General features: G+C 38.0%; 1 non-coding gene across 1 annotated transcript; it reads left to right on the top strand.

The window, feature by feature from the left end:
- Positions 1-11101: 11101 nt before the first annotated feature.
- Positions 11102-11208, top strand: LOC141676314 (small nucleolar RNA R71). The gene has a single exon (XR_012556912.1). It is a non-coding gene; the product is annotated as a small nucleolar RNA R71 (small nucleolar RNA).
- Positions 11209-11547: the final 339 nt, after the last annotated feature.

The raw sequence follows: 11547 nt of genomic DNA, 5'->3' as shown, positions 1-11547 counted from the left end.
AGAAAAAGCAGGAGGTTACGCGACCACGTGAGGATTGAACTCGCACACTATTTAAGTTTAAGATATGCAATGTCGGTTGTATTGATTTAATTGTTTTGTACAGGAGTTTGATATTTGTTTTGTACAGGAGTTGTGTAATATTTGTGGCGAGTGATTAACAGACCTTTCAATTGTTAGAATTCGAGGGTCCTTTAAACTTAGTGATAATTTAATTGATTATAAATCAACACATTGTTTAAACTAGAAAAGTTTTGGATTTTTTTTTTTAAAATTCCTAAAATTACTCGCCTATCAAAAATGAATGCAGTCCGATAACCCGACAAAATTTTATAGATTATAAATATCCTTATATAAGTTGGGTCGAAATTAATCAAATCTGAAATTGACTCAAATAAAAAAAGGTTAGGGATCAACCCGGTTAACCTTATCCAAACTGCATAACCCGTTAAGCTGTATTTAAAAAAATATTTATTAATACACATAATATACTATCAATATAATGATTCTTTAAACATAAACTTATAAAGAACCAATCATTTTTTGATTATTTTTTATACTTTGAATAATACACACACATATATATGAATTACACTTAATTAATATTCTGTAAAAAAAATCTGTTACAAAAATATTTTTAAACTTTAAAATGTATTTCAGTCATTATACTACATAAATTTAAAAATAATCAAGTGTACTGATTTGATAAATATAATATTCAATTAAATTTACTAAATAATTAAAATAAAAAGATAAAATATACATCAAATAAGTGGATTAGCGAGTCGGGTAGGGTGACCCATTTAATAAGCGGGTTGGGCCATTATCAAGATTTTACGGGTCAATATTTTTAACAAATCAAATTAGTATCGCATTTAAAATTTGATCTAATAATATATTCTTACACGAATCCAATTAATAACCCGAATTTGACGGTCATAAGGATTACGGGTTACAACTTACACGCTCATTAGAATACACAGTTTTTAACATTTAGTTATTATAATTTTTAGAATTGAAGTAAATATTTTATTTTTGTTGACACAAATATTATATTTTTGAATAATTTCGTTAATTGTTTATAAAAAATGTTAAAATTGACTGCCTACGTGAATAAACTAATGATTTGGTTCATAACCCACCCATTAATATAATCCAGCCCATATTTTGAAAAAGTCATACGTGTTTTTGAAGATTGAACTTGAATTTGAAGTTCAAATCCGGAATTTAAGTAACCAAATTGATCGTGTGAGACCGTATATCTTATTTCATCAACGAAAAATTGATTTTGAATTTTTTGAATTTATACTTAATTTAGGATTTCATTTTGTTAATAGATTCCGGCAACATGTTTTTTGTTTTTCAATTGTATTTTTCATTTTTGATGCATGTCATTAATATGAACAAGACACTTTACGGTTGGAAGTCGAATTTAAAGGAATGGAGTAAGATTTTATACATAAGTGACGTTAGTGATTAAGAAAGTTAAAACATAAGTTGAGTGTTAAACTTCTAAATAAATAAATAGTTGAGTTAAAAAAAAATTAATTTTCCTATATCACAAACACAAATTTGGATAAAACATTTTTTTATAATTATTTTACGTGTTATGTGTTGTATACGGGGTGAATTTATTTTTTTTATTTAAAGGGCACTTAATAAATTCTATATTTTAACTTTTACGAAGACACTATTATAATTTTCAAAACTTTTTTTTGAATAAAGGTAATTTTTGAAACTTTTAATGTTAACAAAATATAAATTTAATCTACCGAGTCTGAGACATGTCCGTGTTCCTTGTCAAATCCTTCACATTATATGGCTATAAATTTTAAGTACTAGGCATGTGATGTTTTATCTCATCATTTTCAACAATTTTTTGGAAACGTTTAAAACAAGCATTTAAGACTTGAAAATTTCATAAAATAAAATGATCTATTATTTATTGATACAGTAAAAATAGTTTAGTGTACATAGTACATTGTAAACAAAATTTTGTTTTTATATCTGTTAAGTTACAAATGTACGGGGTGAACGGGTGTTAGTCGCTAAACACGCGCTAATATTACACGCAAATATACGAGTTCGCAAGTAGTATAGAATCTATTCTAGTTCGTTCCCACGAAGACTGTATTGGTTAACTAATTAATTCACGCACTTAAGCAACAATGTATGGTTATTATTCAATGCTAAGACGATGACAAATTGAGGTTGTTTATAACTAAGAATTAAACTAATGATTATAACTACGAGAATAAGGTTGATTGAATTGATATATATGACAAACATGAGATTCTAACTTCATTAAATACTTCGTTCAATAGCATTCTTGTTCTTAACCTTAGCATGCAATGGTGATGACACTAATCAGACAATACAAAACTGATAAACGCCAACTTTCGTTGCACGAGTACCATACTAACAGACTTCCACAAAAGATATAGAAGCTGAATAAACACCAATTATATTGAGACCCTATATGTCTATAGAATTTGACAACATAACGGTTTAAGCACAAGTTATCTATCTTGATTACACAGGGCAAGTAAGATGGTTAAAATTACCTACGAATCATGCATATCAAATACATGAACCTATACTAGCATGGCAAGTTCTAAATCCTTAAGTTCACTTTCGCTACATTAAGAATTAACACACTATCTTATAAGTTCGCGACGCTCATAAGATGGATACGCACAACCAACACTAAAATATCATACAATCACTACATACTAAGGCATCAAACAATTTAACTAAAAAAATCCATAAATAAATTCGCTAGAACCCCACGATAACGATTAGCCCATAATCGGACTCATCATCAACGTGGGTTCCGATGAAAGCATGGTATATAAAACGTAGTCTTTATAACGAATAAATAAAACCAAGTACAAAACAAGATTAAGGTTCACAAATAAGAAAACTAGCATCCAAATACAACTTAAAACAAAGGTTCACAAGTAAAAACAAGATCTTCTTCGTCTTTGTTGAATTGTGCGAAAAAAGGCTCCTTATGCTCCCTTGATATGTCTCTGGCTTGATTACCTATTAAAAATGACCTAGAGTTGTTTATATAGCATCCCCATGCAGCATATAAGTCTCCCAATTCAAATTAGAATAGAATCAATATTCTGCATCCCGACACGGCGCGGGCGCGCTGGGCTTCTGCCAAAACTTACTTCTTTATTTTTCTTGCAGTTTCGAGCCGGCTTTCAACGAGTTTTTATTTCAACACCACCTTGACACCAAATTAGCACCAAAATAATGCTAATGCACCTTATTACCTAACTAATGCCTGAAATGTAAAAACACTCGAAAACACATTAAAATACTTAACAACTTGAGTACAAAGGCATCAATTCAGAGCTTATTAGAGCATCATAAAGTGTCATAAATGCCACTCAACATACCACCAAACTTGAATCGATGTTTGTCCTCAAGCATAAACAGACTCAAAGAACAAGAAATAAAAATGCATGAATACAACTAAAATGAATGCAACAATCCCCATTGAATAACTAAACTAATCAACAAGAAACATCTCAACAAATGCAATTATTCGCATAAAGATCAACCAAATCTCACAAATCAACCTACAAACTAGAGACGTGCGTGTGTGCAAATGCTTACAGATGTACTATCGCCACTAGATCAACAATCATGACTCACTACTTATCAAGACAATCGCAAGTTTATAAATAAAATAAAAGCTAAACTCAAAATAACTTATAACACTTCAATTATTATATCAGAGTTTTGTATGAATTCATGCTTTTATTCACAATAAAACAACACAAGTATGCTTATTTGATCGTACAACGAGTGAGGTCCAAAAAAGGCATATACAATAGTACCCATGTAGCGAGCGTTAGGTTAACGGATCCCAGACTATAAAAGCCTTAGGTCACTAGGCACAAAGTCCCCTAAGAACTTAATAACTCAAGTACTAAAGAGCCCACTCATGATCAATTATACATAACCTTTATTCTTTTCTTTTCTTTTTTCTATTTTTTTTTACAACAATTTCTGAATGAGTGCGTTTCCCTCCATCTCATTCAACCCTAGACTACTCATAAAAATATGAGCCGGCAACTAGCCATTTGACACCTAGCCACACAACTAGCAATGAGATCCAATTTTCTCCAATTTTTAAATATCCATGTCTTTTATTACTAAGAGAATATCCAAAATAACAAATATAAACAAGCGATTAAACCTCGACAAACCAACAAACCATGACTATGATCTAGCACTCTAGCAACCTATAAGACTTAGTGAAATACAAGTGTCTCTAGCATGCAAATCAATCCAATAAGACTCAACATTACTAAATACGACATCACTACACTAGCATCCATATCACAAGTCAATCGAAAAATTATCTAAGGGATCATGTAATAATACAAATGCATGAAACTACATGAACAAAATATCATAAAACTACCAAAAATAAAATAAAAAAGAAACTACATGGAAAAATATGCAACTATATGAAATAAAACTATCATGAATATGCAAACTATATGAGACTCACACAAACTATATTCCTTCAACTACTACCCCCAAACTTAAAATATTCACTGTCCTCAGTGAAGGTAATAGTAAGAAATCAGGCATACCTAATGTGAATCGAATCCTCACCCTCAACGGGTGGAGTGTCAGGCATGTCCGGAGGTGGATACACGAAATACTCACCAAATACTGGCCACTGGATGTCAACTCCGGTGGCTCTGAAAGCTGTCCCAAGTGCCTGGGTGAGATCGTGTACAAACCGACTATGGATGTCGTGCATCGCATCCATCCTCCTAGCGAGACGCCTATGCTGCGTCGAACTGAAACCAGCTCCCATCTCTGCTCCTGCTGCTGCTGCGACGAACCAGCCTCCTCTCTAAGCTGCTCGGCGGGCATGCTGATAACCTCTTGCAGTAGCAGCCTCCATGGGCACACAACCTGGCAGATGATCATATGAATAACCAATCCCCTTAGGATCGGGCTTCCCTCCATACCACTCCTGCATGCTCTGTAGCGTAGAACTATCAATAGGAGCACTGGGAAGTTGTAGCTGCTCATGTGCTGGCCAATGAACATCAACTGCCACACACAACTTCGTCACAACAGACGCGTACAAAATAGCACATGTAGTACCTCCCTTCAAGAATCTCAGAATCCCATGATATATCACCATCCCCAAGTCAATGTAATCATCCTGCAGAATCCCCCACAACAAACGAGCACGCTCCACAGTAATCTCATGCACATGCGAAGATGGCATGATGTTAGCACAAATAAACGAGTTCCAAGCCCGTGCAAACCTGTTCATGAATGACGCAGGGAACGTGGAATAATCAATAGTGCCCCTCTTGAACTTCCAATGAGTCTCAGGTACACAGAGAGTAGCAACGATAAGATCCAAATCAAAGTCCTCTGGAGTCTTATCATTCCAAGTGTCCTGACCCACCTTCCTCGCGGGCTGCTCAATCACCGCCCTGATAGCATCAACACTGTACTCTACAGTCCTCCCCCTCACCACCGTGAAGCCATTCTTCTCCGCCTTGGCATTTGCATAGAACTCCCGCACAACACTCATGGGCACAGCAGCGGGTGCCTTAAAAAAAGAAACCCAACCCATCTCGAGAATCATCTCTAACAGCTTACCATCCTTCCCTGATGGCAGAAAACCTCGCTCCTTAGAAATAGGCTTCGAGAGAAGCCTAGTGTACTCCTCCTCAATCTCAGGAGTAGAAAACCTGGGCCTCACACCACCTGCAGATGAAGAATCGGTGGTGCTGCTTCCAACTTGTGTTCTTTGTCTCTTGGGTGCCATCGGGATTGAAGAAGAAAGAATAAAAGTTTAAGTGTTTAGAGAGAATTTGTGTTTGAGAGTTTGTGAATTGGTGGAGAAGTTGTGTGTAAGTGTATGTATTTATAGGTGGAGAGGTGTGAATTCTATAAGGAATAGAAGTGGGAATTGATTATGGGAATCGTGAGAATAATGGAATTAATTAGGAGAGGGAATTATGGGATGTGGAAGAGTAAAAATCGGGTGGGAATTGATTTTTAGTTAAAAATCCCGATTTTCTCTTAAAACTGCCGTTTTTATATTTTTTTTCGATCAGGAACCCGGCGCGGCCGCTCGCTAGGACAGCGCGGGCACGTTCATTCTCTGGAAAACCGGCGCGGGCACGCGCTAGGACAGCACGGGCGCACTTGGTTATTGGAAAAACGGCGCGGCCACGCGCTTGTTCGGCGCGGGCGCGCCCAGCTTCTGTAGTTGGCCCTGAATTTTTTCTTTTTCTATTTTTTTGTGTTTTTCTCCTTTCTTCTTTCTTCTTCTACCTACTAATATACAACATACTTGGGTTGCCTCCCAAGAAACGCTTCTTTTATATCGCTAGCTCGACGTAGAATCTCGAGATCAAATGGACAATAAAACGACACTTTTCACCATAGTAATGCTTCAACCTCTGACCATTTACCTTGAATGCTTGGCCCGGATCATTCTCAAAAATTTCAATCGCTCCATGTAAAAACACAGTTTTGACAATAAACGGCCCTGACCATCTTGACTTCAACTTTCCAGGAAAAAGACGGAGACGAGAGTTGAACAAAAGAACTTGTTGCCCCAGCACAAATGACTTGAGCACTAAACCCCGATCGTGCCACCTCTTTACTTTCTCCTTATATATTTTGTTGTTCTCATAAGCTTGAAGTCGAAATTCATCGAGTTCATACAATTGAAGCATCCTCTTCTTTCCAGCCGAATCCAAGTCCAGATTCAACTTCTTCAAAGCCCAATATGCCTTATGCTCGAGCTCCACAGGCAAATGACATCCCTTACCATAGACCAACTGGTACGACGATATTTCCAATGGAGTCTTATATGCTGTTCTATATGCCCAAACAACTTCATCAAGCTTCAAAGACCAATCTTTCCTTGATGGACACACGACTTTCTCCAAAATGCGTTTGATCTCTCTGTTGGATACCTCAGCTTGACCATTTGTCTAATGATGATAAGCTGTGGTAATGCAATGATTCACATTATACCTTTTCATCATAGCAGTGAACTTGCAATTGCAAAAATGCGACCCCTCATTACTGATTATGACTCTTGGAGTTCCAAACCTTGTGAATATCTGCTTGTGAAGAAAATTAAACACCACTTTCGCATCGTTCATTGGAAACGCCTTAACTTCAACCCATTTTGACACGTAATCAACCGCCAACAAGATATACTGATTGTTGTAAGATGAGACAAATGGCCCCATGAAGTCAATTTCCCAAACATCGAAGACCTTAACCTCGATAAGCATATTAAGAGGCATCTCATCCCTCTTAGACAAATTATCCATACGTTGACATCGATCACATTTCAAAACGAAATGATAAGCATCTTTAAACAATGTCGGCCAAAAGAAACCTGATTGAAGAACGCGCGCTGCTGTCTTTTCTCCACCATAATGTCCTCCATAAGCCGTCGAGTGGCAATCTCACAAGATCCTCCCCGTTTCGCTGTAAAGAATACATCTCCTGATGATTTGGTCAGCTCCTTGTCGAAAAAGAAATGGCTCATCCCACATATACCACTTCACTTCATGTAGAAACTTCTTCCTTTGAGCATAAGATAAGTCGGGAGGCATGATATTACTCAGAAGGTAGTTCACAATGTCTGTAAACCACGGTTCTTCTTCTTGCACTCCAAATAACTGCTCGTCGGGAAAAGACTCATTTATCAATGTCTTATCCAACGAAGTAGCATTAGGATTTTCTAAATGTGAGAGATGATCAGCAACTTGATTCTCAGTTCCTCTTATGTCCTTGATCTCTAGTTCAAATTCTTGTAGCAAAAGAACCCATCTAATTAATCTATGCTTCAAGTCCTTCTTTGAGATGAGATATCGAATTGCAGCATGATCAATGAAAACTTTCACCTTAGTCCCAAGTAAATAAGATCGAAATTTCTCAAACCCATAGAAAATAGCTAAAAGCTCTTTCTCCGTAGTAGTATAATTCAGTTGAGCACCATTTAGGGTCTTACTAGCATAATAGACCACATGAAATATGTTGTTCTTCCTCTGCCTAAGAACTGCTCTAACTGCATAGTCACTTGCATCGTACATCATCTCAAAAGGCTCATTCCAATCTGGTGCAGTTATGACTGGTGCCGTGATTAAACTCCTCTTCAATGTCTCAAAAGCTGCAAGGCACTCATCATCAAACTTGAAAGGAACATCTTTCTCTAACAGACTACACAAAGGTTTTGAAATTTTCGAGAAGTCTTTGATGAAACGCCTGTAGAAACCCGCATGACCAAGAAAACTGCAAATTCCCTTAACGGAAATAGGTGGAGGAAGATTCTCAATGACCCCCACATTAGCCTTGTCCACCTCTAGACCTTTACTAGAAACCTTGTACCCAAGAATAATACCCTGACGCACCATAAAGTGACATTTCTCCCAATTGAGAACCGGATTGGTCTCAACACACCTTTTGAGAACATGTCCCAGATTTTGCAAGCATACATCAAAAGAATAGCCAAAGACTGAGAAGTCGTCCAAGAACACCTCCACATTCTGGCCAATCATGTCAGAAAAGATGGACATCATACATATCTGAAATGTGGTTGGTGCACCACACAGACCAAAAGAGACTCGTCTGAAGGAGAAAGTACCAAATAGACAAGTGAAGGTAGTTTTCTCCTGATCTTCTGGAGTGATACAAATCTGATTATAACTCAAATAGCCATCTAGAAGACAATAATACTCATGACCAGCCAACCTGTCGTGCATTTGATCAATGAAGGACAAGGGGAAGTGATCCTTCCTAGTGGCTTTGTTCAGCTTCCTGTAGTCCATGCAAACTCTCCACCCCGTGATTGTGCTTGTAGGAATAAGCTCATTCTTCTCATTTGCTACCACAGTAATTTCACCTTTATTTGGCGCACATTGAACCGGGCTTATCCATGAACTGTCAGATATAAGGTAGATGATCCCTGCATCAAACCACTTAAGAATTTCCTTCTTCACTACTTCCTTCATGATAGGATTAAGTCTTCTTTGCTGCTCGACCGTAGGCTTGCTACCTTCCTCTAGCAGAATTTTATGCATGCAATAAGAAGGGCTGATTCCCTTGATATCCGCTATGGTCCATTAATTGCAGATTTGAACTCTCTCAAAATCCTCAAAAGTTTTTTCTCATCACTACCTGAAAGGTCAGATGCAATAATAACAGGCAGAGTAGATGCATCACCTAAAAACGCATACCTCAAATGCTCGGGTAAAGGCTTAAGCTCAAGAGTGGGAGCTTCCTCAATAGATGGCTTGAGGCGTTTAGGAGCTTTGTTCAATTCCACAATTCCAAGAGATTCAAAAGGCATATCAATCTTCCTTTTCCAGGGAGAAGCATTCAAATATTGCAATTGTTCTTCACCTTCATCATCTTCACTATCTGAATTCCCCAACAAGGCCTTCTCTAAGGCATCAGACTTTAGCAATTAATCAAGTTCCGATGTGACCACCGAATCGACCAACTCCATTTTTAAGCACTCCTCATTATCAGTAGGAAATTTCATAGCATTGAACACATTAAAAGTAACATCATGATCCAGAACTCGCATTGTGAGCTCACCCTTCTACACATCTATCAAGGTTCAGCCAGTCGCCAGGAAAGGTCTTCCCAAGATTATGAGAATCTTCTTATCCTCCTCGAAATCAAGAATTACGAAATCAGCAGGGAAGATGAGTTTATCAACCTTGACCAAAACATCCTCCACAATACCTCGCGGATATGTAATAGAATGGTCGGCCAAATTCAAGGTCATATAATTCGGTTTGGGATCGGGTAAGTCCAACTGCTTGAAAATTGACAGAGGCATCAGATTGATGCTAGCTCCCAAGTCACATAAGCATTTATCAAAAGACACTTTTCTAATAGTACATGGAATAGTGAAGCTTCCTAGATCTTTAAATTTCGGAGGCAACTTCTGTTGTAGCACAACACTGCATTCCTCTGTGAGAGCGACTGTCTCTAATTTATCTAGCTTTACCTTCCGAGAGAGAATACCTTTCATAAACTTTGCATAACTAGGCATCTGCTCAAGAGCCTGGGCAAAAGGTATGTTGATATGAAGTTTCTTGAACACCTCCAGAAACTTCTCAAATAGCTTGTCCAGCTTTTTCTTCTGTAGCCGCTTGGGAAAAGCGGTGGAGGATAGATCTGTTTCTCCCCTGTATTAACCTCAGGCGGAGTGTGCTCAATAGTAGTCTTTCTTGGTTCCACTTCTTTATCCCGTTGCTCTACTTCTTTCTCAGCCTCAGCTTCTTCAGTAACTCTTGAGTTTGTTAGGGATTCACAACCTTTCTAGACCTTAAAGTGATTGCCTTTACATGTTCTTTAGCTTCCCTCTTTCCTGGCACTTCAGTGTCCCTAGGTAGTGTACCAGGTTGACGATTTAGCAAGGTATTGGCAATTTGCCCAATTTGATTTTCCAAGGTCTTGATAGAAACAGTTTGACTCTTACACATAAGCTTCAACTCCTCTAATTCAGATTTTTCATTGGCTTGTTGCAGCTGGAGTTGTTGTCTAGGTGCATACTGTGGTTGATGAAAATAATGGGGGTTGTACTGCTTAGCTGGGTAATGCTGATAAGGCTGTTGAACCGTATTCTGAGCATTGCTCCAACTGAAATTAGGATGATTGCGATTGTTGGAATGATAGGTGGCTGGCACTGGTTGCTGCGATCGCTGGAAGTTGCTCACGAACTGAGCTGACACACTGATCAGTATCATGGGCACCAACACAAAGTTCACAGATACTGGCAATTTGATTAACTCCATAATTATCCAAAGTATCAACCTTCATCGTCAAAGCCTTAAGTTGGGCAACGATATCATTTGCTGCGTCCAACTTCAGAATTCCTGCAACTTTCCCCTGAGTCAGTCTCTAGGAAGGATTCTGGTACTCATTAGTAGCCATCATTTCGGTAAGTTCATAAGATTCATCGTAGCTCTTAGCCCACAAGGCTCCTTCTGATGCTGCATCAAGCATGGGTCTAGAAGTAACACCCAGACCATTGTAGAAACAATTAATAATCATCCAATCAGGCATGCCATGGTCTGGGCACTTCCTTAGCATCTCCTTATATCGATCCCAAGCCTCACACAGATATTCCCCAGTTTGCTGAGCAAACTGGGTAAGAGCATTCCTGATTGCAGCAGTCTTCGCTATGGGGAAGAATTTAGTGAGAAACTTTTGCGCGAGATCCTCCCAAGTGGTGATAGATCCTGCTGGTAGAGAGTGTAACCAGCAGTTGGCCTTGTCCCTCAGAGAGAATGGGAAAAGGCGTAGCTTGATAGCATCTTCAGTCACATCATTGAATTTGAAAGTGTCGCAGATCTTGATGAAATCCCTGATGTGCATGTTGGGGTCTTCAGTAGGAGAACCCCCAAACTGAACTGAGTTCTATATCTTCTGAATCGTGCTTGACTTGATCTCAAAAGTGTTAGCCCTGATGGTCGGTCTGATGATGCTTGACTGAATGTCATTAATCTT

The sequence above is a fragment of the Apium graveolens genome, chromosome 7 (genome assembly GCF_009905375.1).
Source record: "Apium graveolens cultivar Ventura chromosome 7, ASM990537v1, whole genome shotgun sequence".
Classification (NCBI taxonomy): domain Eukaryota; kingdom Viridiplantae; phylum Streptophyta; class Magnoliopsida; order Apiales; family Apiaceae; genus Apium; species Apium graveolens.
The sequence above is the reverse complement of the archived record's forward strand: the minus strand, read 5'-3'. Positions and strand labels throughout refer to the sequence as shown.